Source organism: Heterodontus francisci, chromosome 38 (assembly GCF_036365525.1).
Source record: "Heterodontus francisci isolate sHetFra1 chromosome 38, sHetFra1.hap1, whole genome shotgun sequence".
Classification (NCBI taxonomy): Eukaryota; Metazoa; Chordata; class Chondrichthyes; order Heterodontiformes; family Heterodontidae; genus Heterodontus; species Heterodontus francisci.
In genome coordinates this window covers 40,341,287-40,351,879 of record NC_090408.1, presented here as the reverse complement: position 1 = coordinate 40,351,879, position 10,593 = coordinate 40,341,287, and the positions used below count along the sequence as shown (strand labels likewise).

At 44.7% G+C, this 10,593-nt stretch overlaps 1 long non-coding RNA gene across 1 annotated transcript; it reads left to right on the top strand.

The window, feature by feature from the left end:
* The first annotated feature begins 2,876 nt into the window (after nucleotides 1–2,876).
* LOC137352355 (uncharacterized) lies at nucleotides 2,877–10,278 on the top strand. The gene is made up of 3 exons (XR_010969687.1): nucleotides 2,877–3,042; nucleotides 7,516–7,707; nucleotides 8,017–10,278. It is a non-coding gene; the product is annotated as an uncharacterized lncRNA (long non-coding RNA).
* The last annotated feature ends 315 nt before the right edge of the window (nucleotides 10,279–10,593 follow it).

Genomic DNA, 10,593 nt, shown 5'->3' with positions numbered 1-10,593 from the left:
ATGTTTTCACTTGTGGCGAAGAGCAAAACTAGGAGCATAAATATATGTAAGATAGTTACCAATAAATCCCATAAAGAATTCAAGAGAAATTTCTTTACCCAAAGAATGATTAGAATGCGAAACTCACGACCACATGGAGATGTTGAGGTGTTTAGTACAGATGTATTTAAGAGGAAATTAGATAAACACGTGAGGGAGAAAGGAATAGAAGGAGGTGCTATAGGGTGAGATGAAGTAGGGTAGAGGGAGGCTCGTGTGGAACATAAACACTGGCTTAGACCACTTGGGCTGAATGGCCTGTTTCTATGCTGCAAATTCTAAGTATTTTGATGCATGATTCACTCCTGTGAACTATTCCAGACATCATGTGACAATCCCACAATGGTGACCAGAATGACTTAGACCATTAAAACCAGACAATTTAAATCAACAAAACATGGATTGTTTGCTTAAGGAAAGCTCTGTGCCTCAAACAGTTGCTCAACATATGGATTTGAGCTGCTTTATAGGTTTGTCCCGAGCTCGGAATCATTGTCTTTGTGGTTAGCTTCTAAAAATTCCACAGAAAATTGAAGTGGCTTGGATGGATTTGAGTGTTTATATTTTCCAGTTCCACAGCAGATACTGGTTGCACCAGATGGATAAACCAGTAAACCCCATGCAATGTTCAGTGATATAATTGCTGTTTCTGTTGCTATTTGCCACAACCCAGATCCACCAGTCAAGGAAAACACAGTGGTTTTAACCTCAGAAGCTCAAAACCAATTGCTGATGGCATCATGCTTATATAGAAGGATTGTAAAAAGAAATACTTAACTCTTTAAGCTGTACAGCACTGTTTCCTTATTGAAGTAAAAGACTGCATCTTGGAATATTGTGCCAACTTAGTGTAGTGTTCATTCACTATCTATTCATTTGTGAAGTCTCTGTTCTTGAAAGCTATGTGAACAGGAGAGGATGGAAATTCTCATTTCCAACTAGGAGGAGAGGGAGTGCTGGGATCCAACATGAGTCAACCCCCGGTCATGTTGAATTGGCTAAAGTGTTGCCCACAGCCCCCAGAACTTGTTCAATGTCTGAATTTTTATTTGAACGAGTTGAAGCAGTTACCAGTCTCTTTGAAGCCATAAGTTTTCTTTTAACAAATGCTTATTTTGGTAAAATGTGAAGCTCCTCCTCTGTGAACGATGGTTTGTGGAAGTTTTAAACGCCCATCTTTCTTCATTTGTTGCTAAATCATGCTTGTTAAGAAATGTCAAGTGGGTCATTTCCAGTTGTTAAGCTGTTTAATTTGCCTTATTACATCTTGTGTTCCACTAGATGGCTCAGCTCACTCTCAGCACTAAATTATCACAACACAGAAAAAAAGTGGGACCTGAAATTTCACCAGTTGGACGATAACTCTGTGTAATTATCACTCGGATACTTTCGGAGCATGCACTCCATTTCCTGACAAACAAGCAAGACAGGCAACCAACTTCTAAGCTTATCACTAAACATGGTCTGTGCTAAATGAGCTGTTCTCACTCAGAGTGGCGGTTACATCGAATTTTCAGGCCGTATGTCTCAATGGGTCTATGCTAGTGTTTCTGCTCCACACGAGCCTCCTCTCACCCTATCAGTATAGCCTCCTATTCCTTTCTCCCTCAAGTGTTTATCCAGCTTCCCCTTAAATCTACCTACGCTATTCACCTCAACCACTCCTTGTAGTAGCAAGTTCCACATTCTCACCATTCTCTGGATAAAGACATTTCTTCTGAATTCCTGATTGGATTTATTAGTGACTATCTTATAATTATAGTCCCTAGTGCTGGTCTCCCCTGTAAGTGGAAACATCTCTATACCAACCCTATCAAACCCTCTCATAATTCTAACAACCTCTATCAGGTCACCCCTCCGTCTTCTCTTTTCTAGAGAAAAGAGCTCCAGCCTGTTCAATCTTACATGATAGCTATCACCTCTCAATTTCAGCATCATCCCTGTAAATCTTTTTTTAGACTGTCTCTATTGCTTCTATATCCATTTTTGTAATTATGGAGAGCAGCACTGTGTACTGTTGGAGACTTCAGGGGCTCGCTGCCCATTGGCAAGATAGCTGGGTGGATGTGGGGGGGGAGTTGGAGGGGGAATCAGATAGGGTTCTGATTCCTAATTACTGCCGAAAGGTGTATATGATACAGGAGTTGACTAGGGGCAGGATTGGTCTTCACTCTGATGACCTCCAAGGTTGAATAACTGTTGACACACAATGGAGAGGTGGAGTTGAGATTGATCCTCGCCGGTAGCGTGAAATGGCTCTGTTTGCCATCTGAGGTGGATGTAAATGCTATTCAGAGAAGAGCAGGGGAGTTCTCCTGGTGTATCCCACACCAAAAAAACAAATACCTTGCTCAATATCTCGTTTCCCTTTTTGGGATCTTGCTGTGCACAAAATGGCTGCCACATTTTCCTACATTGCAACAGTGACTACACTTCAAAAGTATTTCATTGTTGGTTTAAGTGCCCTCGGAGGCCCTGATGATGCAAAAGTATTTCTTGTGATTTACCCTCTCAGTGACTTTCTTTGGCAAAAGATGTGAGCTGCATCATAGCGAGATTCATATCTGATGTTCCTTCCCCTCCCCCACAATCATTGGTCGAAGTTGGCCTCTGATGACTCGCAAAAGCAGCTGAAATGAGTAATGCATAATATTCGAAGCTGTGGAGATCAGATAAGAACCTCCTTATGATCATGCTCCTATCTTGCTGCCAAACTGCATTCTAGCACTTTCTGCCACATTGGGCTTGTACAGTGCATTGTTCCTCTTTTTAAATTGTTTACAGGCTTTCGTCAGTAATCGGCACTTCTGCACACTACATTAGGGGAAAATCAGAAAGCCTAGCGTGAACTCAGAGATTGCCTATGATTCAACTGGATTGTTTCCACTCATGAGTTAAATGAGGCAAGATGGCAGCCATCTAGTCGGAACACATTTGCAATTAGTTGCGGAAGATTTACTGGAAGTGAGCATGTGTGCTCACCCTTATTGGAAGCCCCATCTGGTAGGTTCAAGGTCCTCAATTGTTGCTTTGTCACAAAAGATCAGTATCGACATTTTGTGAACCGTGTCAGTTGCCATGGGAGCGGCAAAGCCCAACACTCTAGTGAAATGATCAAGGATTGGACGGAGCAGATGGCCTGGTAAAAACCTGATTATTGGGCAAAGCACAGCAGGCCAGGATCCCTCTCTCACGCAATGATTGCTGAGGGATAAAAAGGGTTTAACTAGTTGTCTCTTTGGCAGTCCGTAGTTCTGAGCTGCAAAATCTGGCAAGATGTAATACTGGAATAAAAAAAGCAGTCTTAACAACAACTTGCATTTATATAGTGTCTTTAATACAGCAAAAACCTCCCAAGGTGCTTCACAGGAGTGTTATCAAACAAGATCTGACATTGAGCTACATAAGGAAATTTTAGGACAGGTGACCAAAAGCTTGGTCGAAGGGGCAGATTTTAAGGAGGTCTTAAACGAGGAGAGAGAGGTGGAGAGGTTTAGGGAGGCAATTCCAGAGCTTCAAGCCTAGGAAACTGAAGGCACGGCCACCAAGAAGCTGTCCCACATTAAAATTACGGCCAACATTTGTGCCCCTAGTCAGTGTTCAGTAACTAATTGCCAGTGAATTTTGGGCGAGAGCAGGAGACTGCTTGTTCATGAGAGTCACACTGTGTTGAATAGCCCTCCCCTCCTCTGTTTTGTTCAGTCCCGCATGAAAACAGAAAATGCACAAGACTTGAAGCACTGAGCAGGCTGGGGGTCTTTTCTAAAGAGAAAGCGGAGGAGTGACCTGATAGAGGTTGTTAAAATTTATGGAGGGGTTTGATAGGGTTGACGTAGAGAATATGTTTCCAATTGTGAGGGAGCCCAAAATTAGATGCCATAAATATAAGATAGTCACTAATAAATCCAATAGGGAATTCAGGAAAAACTTCTTCACCCAGAGAGTGATGAGAATGTGGAACTAGATACTACAAGGTGTAGTTGAGGGGAATAGTATAGATACATTTAAGGAGAAGGTGGATAAACACATGAAGGAGAAAGGAGTAGAAGGATATACCGATGAGGTGAGATGAAGTCAGGTGGAAGGCATGGATCTGTTGGGCCGAATGGCCTTTTTCTGTGCTGTGAATTCAATGTAATTCTCTGTAACAGCGTGATCAGTGTCTATGAATAGTAAAGGCAGATTATGGCATTTTAGGCATGTAGCCATCATTAGTTCTGATCAAGAATGCCCACCTGAAACATTACTCTGACTGATCTCTTTCAATAAGCTGATGGACCCACTCAGTATTTATAGTATATTCTGTTATGTTTTGTTACAAACCTCCTCTGTGCTTCCTGCAATCTTTTCTTTTTGAATTCCCAAGAATTCTGATTAATTTTAGTACCTTGCTGCTCACAACGCCAGGGAGAGGTGAGGGTTGGATGATAATTGCCGCAAGACTCAATCCATTTAACGACTGGAGCAGCCACAGCCTGTGGGAACACAGATGCTGGTGTGGCAGGAACTTAACGGGGAGGAAAGATCACCACTGACACTGCCACTCGGCTCAGTCTGGCGTGTGGAGCTAACTCCACTCTTGCGCAGTCACCACCTCTTCCCTCCCCATGATGGTGTCAGCACTACTTGTACAAGCATGGCTTAGGAGCCAGTAGAAATCGGATGTTAAAATGAAAAACAGATTTTTATCTCTTTCCTGAAGGTGTTGTGTCATGCTGAGATGCGGGTTCTTTTGATATCTGGGATGGTTGACTGTAGAGATGGGATCGATGCCAGGGATAAGGGACTTCAGTGACTTGAAAAGACTGAAGAAGCTAAGGTTGTTTTCCTTAGAGCAGAGAAGGTTAAGGGGAGATTTAGTTGAGATGTTCAAAATCATGAGCAGCTTTGATAAAGTAACCAGAGAGAAACTGTTTCCTCTGGTGTGTGGGTTGGTAGCCAAAGGTCATAGATTTAAAATAATTGGCAAAAGAATTATAAAGGAAATGAGAATTTTTTTCCACATGGAGGAGTGTTGTGATCTGGAACACGCTTGTTGAAAGCAGATTCCATTGGAACTTTCAAAGGGCAATTGGGTATGTACTTGAGAAGAACTAATTTTCAAGGTTATGATGAAAAAGCTGGTGTGTGGGACTAAAATGGGCAGCTCTTTGAAAGCACTGGCACAAGCCCGACGGGCTGATTGGCCTCCTGCTGTTCTGTATGGCTCTATGATCAGTGGGTGGGGAAGGGGCCAATCTGTTTGTGGTCTAGAGGAATCAATGGGTGGGGGGGGGCGGGGCAATTGGGGAAGGAGGGTGATAGGTGGGTTGGGTCAATTGATGATGGGGGGATGGGGGAGCTGATCAACCCCAGAGGAGCCATCGCAGCCACGTCTGATCTGCTCACGAGTCACTGAATGCCAACCCTGCCCTCCTTCTCCATCACCCATCCCCCCCCCCCCCCACCAAGCACCAGATCAGTGGCACTGAGAACAACTGCAGTGCATCCGCCAGCAGCTAGGCTTGCCAACACTCCAGGATTAGCCTAGAGTCTCCAGGAATTAAAGATTAATCTCCAGAGCGGTGCCACAAACAAAAAACAGAGAGAAAAATCACAGGGGGCGTTAAACAAAAATGTTTTCATTTTTGCTTATTAGCTCTGAGAGATTTGGAGAAGAATTAAAAATAAAGCTGTTTAAGCAGGTGTGGGTTGGAGGTGGGAGGTCATGTGATGAAACCTCGAGGAATACATCCAACCAGAGTTGGCAACACTCGCATCAAAGGGAGAATTTTATGCCCTCCCCCATGGCAGATTTGGAGGCAAGGAGAACATAAAATTGGGTGGGATGGTGGCGGGTGGTGGGTGAGGGGGTTCCCACCACTGCCCCGCCTCCGCCAAAATTTAGTCCGGGATAGGAAGGCCTGTGAATGGCTTTCCCGCCCCGCCGGCCAATTGAGGCCCTTAACTGGGCAATTCACCCTGATGTTGCACAGGAAGCACGGCACAAAATACAGCACGGGCTGCTTCCCAGCTCCGGGGTGGGGGTCCCTTGTTAAAAGGCACTTAGTGCCTGAACGAGAGACTGGGCATCGGGAAGGGGGGGGGGGTCCCACTGAGTGCCACCTCCCTGCCCTTGCTGCCTCCACCCTGCGAGACCCCTCCCATTCTGACCTACTTGAGGCCTGGTTCCAGCGATGCTCCATGGCCTCCGGTGCATGTCATTGCCTCTGCGGTGGAGCTGCAGCTCCCTGCCTCTAATTGGCCGGCAGTTCTGCAACAGCAGAGCCTGCAGCTACAGGGTCCTTGGTCCGGTGGAAGGCCCACCTGATTGGCACTAAGTTCGGCAGGCCTTCCGTAGAAGAGGCAACGCCGGAATCTCGGCGTCAGTTTCGCATGGACATTGAGACCCCCACCACCAGGATAAAAATCCCCCCAACCCGTCTGAGATCCAGTGGGGGGTAAATTGGAACTGCTCCTTGTCCGTATAACTCAGGAGAGCTGTGGGCAGCATGTTAACCCCCGAGAGAGGACTCACCTTCCAGTTTATATTTTATAAGGGGAACAAAAGGTAATATTTGCATTTTCATAAAAATTAACATCACCATCCATTAACTAGCATGTCTCAGCATTCCGAACACTAATAGATAGATTGGAGAGTTGGGCAGAGAAATGGCAGATGGAGTTCAATCAGGGAAAATGCGAGGTGATGCATTTTGGAAGATCCAATTCAAGAGTGAACTATACAGTAAATGGAAAAGTCCTGGGGAAAATTGATGTCCAGAGAGATTTGGGTGTTCAGGTCCACTGTTCCCTGAAGGTGGCAACGCAGGTCAATAGAGTGGTCAAGAAGGCATACGGCATGCTTTCCTTCATCGGACGGGGTATTGAGTACAAGAGTTGGCAGGTCATGTTACAGTTGTATAGGACTTGGTTCGGCCACATTTGGAATACTGCGTGCAGTTCTGGTCGCCACATTACCAAAAGGATGTGGATGCTTTGGAGAGGGTGCAGAGGAGGTTCACCAGGATGTTGCCTGGTATGGAGGGCGCTAGCTATGAAGAGAGGTTGAGTAGATTAGGATTATTTTCATTAGAAAGACGGAGGTTGAGGGGGGACCTGATTGAGGTGTACAAAATCATGAGAGGTATAGACAGGGTGGATAGCAAGAGGCTTTTTCCCAGAGTGGGGGATTCAATTACTAGAGGACACGAGTTCAAAGTGAAAGGGGAAAAGTTTAGGGGGGATATGCGTGGAAAGTTCTTTACGCAGAGGGTGGTGGGTGCCTGGAACGCGTTGCCAGCGGAGGTGGTAGATGCGGGCACGATGGCGTCTTTTAAGATGTATCTAGACAGATACATGAATGGGCAGTAAGAAAAGAGATACAGACCCTTAGAAAATAGGCGACATGTTTAGATAGAGGATCTGGATCGGCGCAGGCTTGGAGGGCCGAAGGGCCTGTTCCTGTGCTGTAATTTTCTTTGTTCTTTGTTCTAGATTGGAAAAGCTTCCCATTAATCAAGCAACAACACTAAGGTCCTTTCCGGATCTCTACACCCCATAACATTCAAACATGGTGAAGCAGCAATAAAAAGACAAATAGAACGGTGATGACTGGCTTTTCTGGGTCAGGTTTCCTGGGCATGAAGATCTGGAAATAGTCCTCAGTCCTCAGTTTGGACATTCCTGGTCTGTATAACACAGTATTACTGCGATGGAATCCTAAGATTTATTTTTTAATATTGCTGCATCGCTATATGTGAAGTCATTTAAATTGGAATTTTTGTATATGAAGTATTTCAGCTTATTAGAAAGTAACGCTGACTAAACATGGCAAGTCACAGGAGCTGGACTGGTGTGTGGGTGTCAGCTAATTAAGCACAGGTTAATCTGAGAAAAAATAATTAAGACAAAGTATTAAATCAATCACCGTTGTCTTCTCTTTTAATCACTCAGCTTTATCTTAATTTTTGCTCATTTTTGTGAAAACTTTTCCAGGTGGAAAAGACGACAGAGTTCCAGTGTACTGACAATTCAGGAGTTTCACTGCTAGCTTGAGATCTGTTAACGGAGAAGTAATACGAACATATGAACAAGGAGCAGGAGTCGGCCATTTGGCCCCTCGAGCCTGCTCTGCCATTTGATAAGGTCGTGACTGATCTGGATATGGTCTCAACTCCATTTTTTGTCTGCTCCCCATAATACTGGACTCCCTTGTCTATCAAGAATTTATCAAACTCAGCCTTGAATATATTCAATGACCCAGCATCTACTGCTCTCTGAGGAAGTGAATTCCACAGACTAACAACCTGAGAGAAAACAATTTCTCCTTATCTCCATTTTAAATGGGAGACCCCTTGTTTTTAAACTGTGTGCCCAAGTTCTAGTTTCACCCGCAAGGGGAAACATCCTCTCAGCATCAACCCTGTCAAGTCCCCTCTGCTTTCCACCTTCCCCAGCCTACTGACTTGAGCACAAGATGGCACGTTGGTCAATTATTGCCCTCCAGGCCATTGATCATCCTGTGTATCAATACTTTAAAAAAAATTGTCATTGCTAGTGTGAGATCAAACAAGCTGCAAATCCCTCTGATTAACCCCTTCCTCCTGCAAACCCAGGCAGCCACCTCAAACTGGTCTCTCCTGACTTGGAGCTGGGAAGTTACAAGATAAACCACAAACTTGGCTTCGTGAACTTAGTTGGCTCTGATTCAGAAATTTAGGAGTTCAAGTCCCACTAGAGAAACTTGAGCACATAATCCAGGCTGATGCTCCCAGTGCAGTACTAAGGGAGCACTGCACTGTCAGAGGTGCCGTCTATCGGTTGAGACATTAAACCAAGGTCTGTCTACTCTCTCAGCTGGACATAAAAGATCCCACAGCAGTATTTCAAAGAATAGCATGGGAGTTTTCCCCAGTATCCTGGTCAAATGTTTATACCTCAACCAACATCACACAAAACAGATTATCTGGTCATCTGGGCTCAACTGACCAAAGGCAGCATTTTTATTAGAATTGTGTTTTAACCCTTGAGCATTTTAATAGTCAATAAACAGACAAATGACAGGTTTTCTCGTAGGTTTTAAAGAAAAATAAATGTTTATTAAAGAATATCTGAAAACATTCGCAACTTCACCCACTCACACACACACAAGATAGAGATTAAACGATAGCATGCATTTAGATCTAATGAGTTTAAAAAGAGTTTGTTATGAAACCTTGTTGGTTTCCCCAGAAAAAATTTAGAAATGGTGCAGACCTGTTTCTCCTTTTTCCTGGTTCAGTGATGTCAAACTTTGGAAAGTTTCAGGTGGACGGATGCTCTGCTATATACCTCTTTGGTTCAATTTCAGTCAGAGCTCAATGGTGAAAATCCTTTTACAGTTTCTCAGGTAGGGAGTTTCAAAGGTCACCTTTTTGTCTCTGCCTCTAGGTGGTTTAAAGATGATATTCTGGCAGGGTCCTTCTTGTTGGGATGGGTCTCTCATTCCTTCTAGCTTTTCACTTTTTTGCTTTTGCACAGAGGATGCCTCTTATTAAAACCCCTTGTCAGAGACTTGGGCTGGAATTTTATGTCGGGCAGGAGGCCCCACTCACTGGCAGAAAAACTCGGTGGTGAGATTGCCTCCACCGTGCCTGGAAGTCATGCCAGTATTTGACGCAGCCCAGGCCTTTAATTGGCCTCGGGCGGGATTTTCACCCCTCTGAGGCAGGACGTCCCGCCTCCAAGAGCTGCTGGCCAATCAGATCAGTCTTTTGAGGAGTGGGAGAGGTGCTCCAGTGGGGACCCTCCATTGGGAACAGGGTGCCAGATCAGGAGAGCACCCCCACAGCCTTCAAGGAGAACTTCTGAGCTATTCAACTGCCCGCCCACCACTGGATACCAGCAGCAATGGGAGGAGGCCCTTAAGAGGCAATTAATTGGCCACTTAAGGGCTTTAATTGGTCTGGGGCGGGCAGGTTGTCACCTCTGCCGCGGCTCGTAATATTGCAGTGGGTGCGGGACATTTATGGGAATGGCACTCTGTGCCTCCCACTCAATTTTACACACCCTCCCCCCACTCTGGATCCAGCCTGTTCCTGTGTGGGGGGGCGGGGGGGGACGGGACATAAAATTCCAGCCTTGGTTTTTCTCAGATGACAAAAGTTTCTCTCCCCTTGTGTTTTCATAAATGGTGTTTGATGGGATGGCCTTTGTTAGACAATAGGTTTGTATGTTGCTCATCTCTATGCCATCTTGATAAAGTGGTGTTTATCCTGAGTTTGAGTCTGGAGTCTTTATGTCTGCAAAGTCATTGTTAGCCCAACCTGTTGAAGAAGGGTAGCCATTAACATTGAATGGGTCATTTACATTTCTGATGCTTTCTTCAACACTTGACCAGACATGACGATTGGTTCAGAGTTCCAACAGTTACCATGTGTATTCGCAGCACAAGAGAGGTCACCTGACCTCTTATTCCACTTTGTTTTGCAGCAAAAGTGTCTGTTTTAAGTTCAATTCATCAATTCATTTTATAGTTCATAATTTCTTCTTGTGTGAGTGTGACAGTTACATTAAAACAGTGACTAAACTTCA